Raw genomic sequence first — 6393 nt, forward strand, 5'->3', positions numbered from 1 at the left:
AAAAAATGACCCCCTCTTTGCCAATGGAACATGAGATATTAATGGCTGTTTCAGTAGGAGTTTTGAATAATACTTCTTGTCAACTCTGATATTATTTAGAATGCATGTCCAATATAGAAACTAAACTGTTATTTATGAAAATGTATTTTACAATACTTGCTAGAGACCTGGTGCACAAAATTCGTGCACAGGTAGGTTCCCTTGGCCTGGCCGGTGATCAGGACCAATTGGGGCCTTCCAGCTGCCAGCCAAGGTCTCGCTTCCCTGGCTGCTGGCAGTGGCCTCCTTCATTCAGCACCACCGCCTGGTGGTCAGCGCATGTCATAAGGAGTGATCGAACTCCCAGTCTCCCAGTCGAACTCCCAAGGGGACACTTTGCATATTAGCAATATATATATATATATATAATATATGTATATATATATTTTTTACATAACCAAATATAGCTAAAAGGGGAGAGATTTTCACATTATCGCCTCTTACTTCATACAACTAGATAACCAATAGGAGCTATTCCAAAGTGCCTCTGCCTTTTACACTACTTGAAGGACATGTGAATGGTTCTTGATAGAAGAAATGGCTCCTGCCTTTAGGTGTTTATTTATAAAATGCAAACGGCAGGCAAAAGTGGGCTTACAGTTGTCATAACAATAATATAAGAATAAACTTTCAGGGGCTGTGAGGGGTGCGGGAAGAGATTGGACAAAAATCTTACACCTATGGATGAGGACAGTGGCAGGGGGTAAGGGCATGGGGTGGGGTGGGAACTTACAATATATACGTGTGAATAAATGGAAGAATTTTCATGCAATAAAAACAACAAAAAAATTACCAAGTGGTAAATACAGACAAAAGATATAGTTCAGTGGAGGCTATGAGATTAAACTGTGCCCAGACAACTTTGAGGGAAACACCAGCTAGAAGCTGTTTACATCCCTCCCCTCCCCTATAGTTGAGCTGGAGCGATTGGAGGCCTGGGTGTTGTTTGCCCCCCTCATCAGTTTTCCACAACAAATACCTCCCCAGGATTGACATTTAGGGAAACCAGATGCACAGAAAGAGGTATGTTAGACTCCACAGCAGCTCTGGGGATTATCCGACTCAGTTCTGCCACTCTGACAGATTCATGGGTTTGCTCCAACACCCACCTCCTGGTATTCATGTCGCTGTGCAACCCTGTCCCCTACAGTATATGTGGGACCTATGTGGGACCTATGAATCCCTTCTAACCAATAGACACGGTAAAGGTGATGGGATGGCATGATTACATGCACACAATTATGTGCTTCCATAAGATTGTAGTGCCTGTATTGCTGGAGTCTCTCCCTTGCTGGCTTTGAGGAATCCAAGTAGCCATGTTGTGGAACCCAACATGCAGCCTCTGAGCTGAGGGCAGCCTGCAGCCAACAACCAGAAAAACACTGAAATCCTCAGTCCTACCTAGAGCTACAAGGAAATGAATTTTGCCAGCAACCTGAGTAAGCTTGCCAGTGGTTCTTTCTCCAGTCTGGCCTCAGATGAGACCACAACCCTAATTTACACCTTCATTGCAGCCTGATGAATTCCTAAGCAGAGAACCCAGCTAAGCTGTCCCCAGACTCTTGATGCATGGGAACTGTGATTTAATAAATGTGTGCTGCTTTAAGATGCTAAGTTTATGGTAATGCTGTTATGCAGCAATAGAGAACTAACAACACACTGGTGCTCATAACTGTCTTCTTCCAGTTTGTCGTCTTATTGTTCATTGCTTTCATAGGCATTCATAGATGTAGACATCAGGGGGACGTGGTAACTCCAAAGGCTTTCATGGGAGAAGCACTGCCCATTTTTAAAGCTGGAAGCAATTTTAAAGATGCCACATAACACAGTACTGGACAAAGTTAATTGCCTGGTATGCAATTTCTGTCTTCAAACTGCCTTCTGATTTCCAGTTAAGGAATTACAGTGGGCTGTAACTGGAGGTCCCTCATCTCTATAGCAACGGTGGGCTTGCCATCCAGGCTAGGTCAACTTCCCTGAAATCTGATGTTTCATTTCATCCTAGCAATGATCTCACCTTTTTCAGTTCTCTTGAAAGTTTGCTGCTTGGGTTCCTGGTTCCCAGCCTCTGGAAAGGCCTTGGCACTTTCCCACGTTCAGACCTGATTTTCAGCCCTCTACCCATCCTGTGGGCCTTTGTATCCTTCCAATAAATTTCCTTTGATTGAAGTTGCCAATCATTTGTGAGCCTAGTAACCAAAGGACTCTTACAAATCACAGAGGGAAACCCAAAGCTAAAGCTTCCCAATTCCCATACCAGTTAGTTCTCTGTTCCCTGGTCCTGGAGAAATACAGCCAACAAGTGAATAGAAAAAGCCTTCAGATATGCTTTTCTCACCAGAAAATGCAAGCAACTCACCTATGTTCAAATGAATGCAAAGTGCCATTTAAAATACCTGGAAGGGAAATGGTTGAAATAAAAGGCACAAGGAATCTAGGAAACTAGAGCAATAGAATTTGATGAAAATACACACACACACACACACACACACACACACACATACACACGTGTATATATATTTTTTAAATCCAGCTTTAAAACATGTTTCCTCAGCCTTGTCCTTTTCAAGTGATTAGTGTTCCTACAGATAAAGGATAAGGAGATTTCCAGAACTTAAGCAGATAAGCTGTCTGAGCAATCCTATTAATAATATAGAAGACTATGGGTGGACTGTAGATTCTTTACAGTATTTATCTCCTAAAATAGGAGATCAGTTGGAAGGAAACATGTCACTATTATATGTTTTAAAAAAAGAGTATAACCTTTTATTTAACTTTTAAAGAAGTGGTTTTACATCCCAATTTCCTATGCATTCAGGTCAATTACTCAGTCGGATAAGTAACTAAATGTGGACTTGTCATGATTGTCAACAATTCACAGAAAAATATAGGTAGTGAATATATTTTTTTAATATATTTTATTGATTTTTTACAGAGAGGAAGGGAGAATGATAGAGAGTCAGAAACATCAATGAGAGAGATACATCAATCAGCTGCCTCCTGCACATCCCCCAGTGGGGATGTGCCCGCAACCCAGGTACATGCCCTTGACCGGAATCGAACCTGGGACCTTTGAGTCCGCAGGCCGACGCTCTATCCACTGAGCCAAACCGGTTTCGGCAAGGTAGTGAATATATTATCAGTCTCCTCCAATAGTCAAGTAATAACTGCATTTTGAAAGGCTGCAAGAGAATCTTCCAGAGTTCATGAGTTAGGCTCAGAGTCTGGTTTGTCCTGTAAATACTGAATTCTACTTTTATAATATTTATTTGATTATTACCCTATGCTCTGCACTGTTTTATGCAAAAATCATGCCTGTTACCCTACTTTAGACAATAAAAGATTCTCTGTATGAATCTTCTAGAAGTTTATCTTAAATGAAAACATTTTTTATTTTAGAGACTATTGATTAAAATCTTTCTAAAATGATAAAGTAAGTTCCCCAGATTCCTAAATAGAGTTCCTTGAATATAATTTAACTTTTTCTTCATGTTTAAGAAAAACATGAGCACTACTGTTTTGTTAAGTTCAACAAACAATTTAAGCCACCTATGACAGAGTCATGCCTGGGGGGCTATTAAATGTGTAGGTCTATAACCTCCTGAAATGAATGGCTCTAGAATATTGTATTTTTCAAGTTCTGATTCTATGGTTCTTTGTCTCCAACTTTTTGCGTGTTTGTTATCCTTACCCGAGGATATTTTTCCATTGATTTTTTTTAGAGAGAATGGGAGAGAGGAGAGAGAGAAACATACACATCAATTGGTTGCCTCCCACCCGCTCCCTGACCAGGGCCAGGGATCAAGCCTGCAACTGAGGTACATGCGCTTGACCAGAATCGAACCGGGGAACCTTCAGTCCATGGGCTGATGCTCTATCCACTGAGCCAAACTGGCTAGGGCTGTCTCCAACTTCTTTTTTATCAACTTAAACTTTCCTCTTCCCTCTACTCTCATGATTAATCTCTTGTGTCCTGACCTAGGAAAACTGCAGGATTCCAGGGGAACTACAGGCACCACCCTTGCTTCTATATACCATTCCAAGTTAACAGTTGTAACTACTTAAGAAACGCTCTGTTTCTCCCCTGTGTGGTGAAAGCAATGAGCTTCTTCCCAGGTGTTTTCCTTGCCCAACAGTGGTCTTTCTCATTGTCCACAGGAATCCAAACTTGTTGACCATTGGAATCTGGGACCTGATGAGATACCAGGAATGCTGAATATAAATTATACATCTGTATTCATTATCAAATTCCAACACTCAGACAATAAGAGCATTTCTACATGGAGATATCCTGAGAAACAGGACGAATCCTAGATCTATTGGGGGAAAGGGTGAGACTTGAGGTATGAAAAGAATAATTTTTATTGAGCACCTCATTATATCTACTTCAAAACAATACTATGAGGTGGTTACTAGTGGCCCCGTTTTACAAGGGGCATAAGGAGCATGTCGCAGTCACACACTATGTGTGCAAAGCCAGCATGTACTTGTCGGTATGTCTAGTGACAAAGCCCGTGCTGATTCCAGAACACCGCACGCCAGAGCTTCATCACATGACAGCAGTCACGTGTTTTCAGAATGGGGTGAAACAGGCTGACTCCAGACTGTTCATGACTAATGAGAACAGAGCTTCGGGAGCATTACTCCCAAGGCGGGACAGCTATTTTTATTTCAGGCTGGCTGCCTACAGTGAATTACACTCAACTCGTTTAAGCCAGTACGACCTTTCACACAAAAAACCCTTCGTGTGTGGCTGTGCTTTTGACTTAGCCAAAAAGAGGAATGCTTAGCCTTTCGGATTGACTGGTTGGCGACAGCTCTGATTCTCCAATTCGGCCTTCCAAGCTTTCACTTCCACAGCTCCTCCTACAATCAATCACACAAGGTCTCATTTCTATAAGAAATCCCTTATTGCTCTGGCGGGTTTAGTTCAGTGAATATAGAGCATCAGCCCAAGGACTGAAGGGTCCCAGGTTTGATTCCGGTCAAGGGCATATGCCTCAGTTGCAGGCTTGATGCCTGGCCCTAGTTGGGGCATGTGTGGGAGGCAACCAATCAATGTGTCTCTCTCACATTGATGTTTCTCTGTCTCTGTCTCTACCTCTCCCTTCCACTCTCCCTGGAAATCAATGGAAAAATATCCTTGGGTGAGGATTAACAAAACAGAACAAAACAAACAAACAAACAAATCCCCTACTCATATCTCATCATGGTCTGCTCCCTGATTAAACCCTGACTATACAATACCATGTGGCACTTTTGAAAAGAAATGGGGTGGGGGGGGAGTTCGGTGGTGGCCAGGGGCTATCTACTACCCAGTGCCCAGGGAATAGGATGAGTCAGCTAGTTCGAACTTTATAAACTAGGGGCCATTTTGGTCGCCGATATTTTTATAGCCGCAAATCCAGGGGCTAAAACCTTTTTAAGTCAAAGTGCCCTTTACAAATGTATTGCATGGAACTCAGCCACATTCCACTACAGCTATCTGGCCCAGCTCAGTGACCAGGCCAGGAGACCCTGCATCCCAGATCCCACCTGGCTCAGCTCAGCTAGAAAATGCATGGCCCGGAAGTCAAAGTCTGGCTGCTCATCCTAGTTCTGACCCCTAAATAAGGCACTTACCTCGTAGGGCTGGTTTCTTCTTCGATCATTATAGAATGAGCTCAAATAATTTCTGAGGTCCCTTAGAAATAAACTTTTATGACAAATAAATTTAAACTCACTAGTAATTCGTAGCACATAAGCAGAACCTGTACTCAACCAAAAGAATTTTATTAAATATATGGAAAGGGCTAATCCTACAGAGGAAAGGAGGCTCTTAATGAAACCACTAATCCTCAGATTTGAGCCTCCATGGCATTCCTCCTGGCTAACACCACATAAAGCAGATTTAGAACCTGCTGCAGTTATTATTGCAAGAAGTTGTAATTTCCACAAAACTAATCTTACAGGTTGTGAGTCCATTTATTCTCCTGTTGGTTTTAATAACTTGGCTTTTTCTACCAGTTCTCATTTTTCTTTTTGCTGCTCTGTTACAAAATTTGAGATTACCTAAGTGATTGAGAGCTTCAGGTAGACATTTGAAGGAAGTGAGCAAACTGGCACCTCACTAACAAGCAGCTTTATGAATGGGATATCCTATATAATAAAAGCTGAATATGCTAATCGACCAAATGGTGGAACAACTGGTCGCTATTATGCACACTAACCACCAGGGGGAAGATGCTCAATACAGGAGCTGCCTCCTGGTGGTCAGTGTGCTCCCAAAGAGGGAGCACCATTCAGCCAGAAGTCAGGCTCATGGCTGGCATGCACAGCGGCGATGGCGGGAGCCTCTCCCGCATCCACAGTAGT

Source organism: Myotis davidii, unplaced genomic scaffold (assembly GCF_000327345.1).
Source record: "Myotis davidii unplaced genomic scaffold, ASM32734v1 scaffold330, whole genome shotgun sequence".
In the NCBI taxonomy this organism is placed as follows: Eukaryota; Metazoa; Chordata; class Mammalia; order Chiroptera; family Vespertilionidae; genus Myotis; species Myotis davidii.